At 40.8% G+C, this 1,271-nt stretch overlaps 1 non-coding gene across 1 annotated transcript; it reads right to left on the bottom strand.

The window, feature by feature from the left end:
• Positions 1 to 632: 632 nt before the first annotated feature.
• Trnaf-gaa lies at positions 633 to 716 on the bottom strand. Its single transcript is given in 2 exon segments — positions 633 to 667; positions 677 to 716. It is a non-coding gene; the product is annotated as a tRNA-Phe (tRNA).
• Positions 717 to 1,271: the final 555 nt, after the last annotated feature.

The raw sequence follows: 1,271 nt of genomic DNA, 5'->3' as shown, positions 1-1,271 counted from the left end.
TCTCAATTCTACTGCTGCTCATTACTTTCGTCTTTCTTCGACTAACTCTCAAACCACGTCCTACAATCACTTGATTGTTCATTTCGTTCAACAAATACTGCAACTCTTTCACTGTCACTGAATATGGCAATGTCATCAGCGAATCTTGTCAATGGTATCTTTTCACCTTGTATTTTAGTCCCACTCTCGAAATTTTCTTATGTTCTCGTCTTTGCTTCTTTGATGTATAAATTAAACAGTAGGGTCGAAAGACTACATCAGTGTCTTACACCCATTTTTAATCCGAACGATTCGTTCTTAGTCTTCCAGTCTTATTGTTCTATCTTGTTTCTTTTACATATGGTGTATTACTTGAATTTAACCATAATTTACCCCTATTTTTCTAAGAACTTCGGACATTTTGCATCACTTCACCTAGTATAGCGCTTCTTCTAAGTCGGCAAAATATGACTGTCCCATAATTCTCGCACTTGTCGGTTGTTGCCATCTTCGGAATTATGTGGATGATGTTTCCCCGAAAGTTTGGCTTCAAATGGCTCTGAGCACTATGGGACTTAACTGCTGTGGTCATCAGTCCCCTAGAACTTAGAACTACTTAAACCTAACTAACCTAAGGACATCACACACATCCATGCCCGAGGCAGGATTCGAACCTGCGACCGCAGCGGCCGCGCGGCTTCAGACTGTAGCGCCTAGAACCGCTCGGCCACTCGGGCCGGCCCCGAAACTTTGATGGTATATCGGCAGTCTCATATATTATAGACACCAACGTGAATAATCGTTTTGTTGTCACTTCCCCCAACGATCTTAGAATTTCCGATGGAATTTTATCAATCCTTTCTTCCGTATTTGGTCTTAGCTGCCCAAAGCTGTTCTGAATCCTAATACTGGATCTCCCATCTCTTCCCTGGCTACTCGTTTCTTCTTCCATCACGTCATCAGGTAAGTCATCAACCACATCGAACTCTTCTCTTTCTACCTTTTCACTATGTTCTCTGCACATAACAGTGGAATTTACACTGCGCTCTTAATGTTGCCACCCTTGCTTTTAATTTCACCAAAGTTGCTTTAGAGTTTTCTTTATGCTGAACCAATCCTTTCGTCAATCATTTCTGTTTCGATTTCTTCACATTTTTCACACAGCCATTTCGCTTTAGCTTTCCTGCAATACGTATTTATTTCACTCATAAGTGACTTTTACCTCTGTATTCCTGAATTACCTTCAATATTTTTCTACTTCTTTCTGCTGTAGTTCCACTGTAATCCATGGT

The sequence above is a fragment of the Schistocerca americana genome, chromosome 3, assembly GCF_021461395.2.
Source record: "Schistocerca americana isolate TAMUIC-IGC-003095 chromosome 3, iqSchAmer2.1, whole genome shotgun sequence".
Lineage (NCBI taxonomy): Eukaryota > Metazoa > Arthropoda > Insecta > Orthoptera > Acrididae > Schistocerca > Schistocerca americana.
This window is presented reverse-complemented; position numbering and strand designations above follow the sequence as displayed.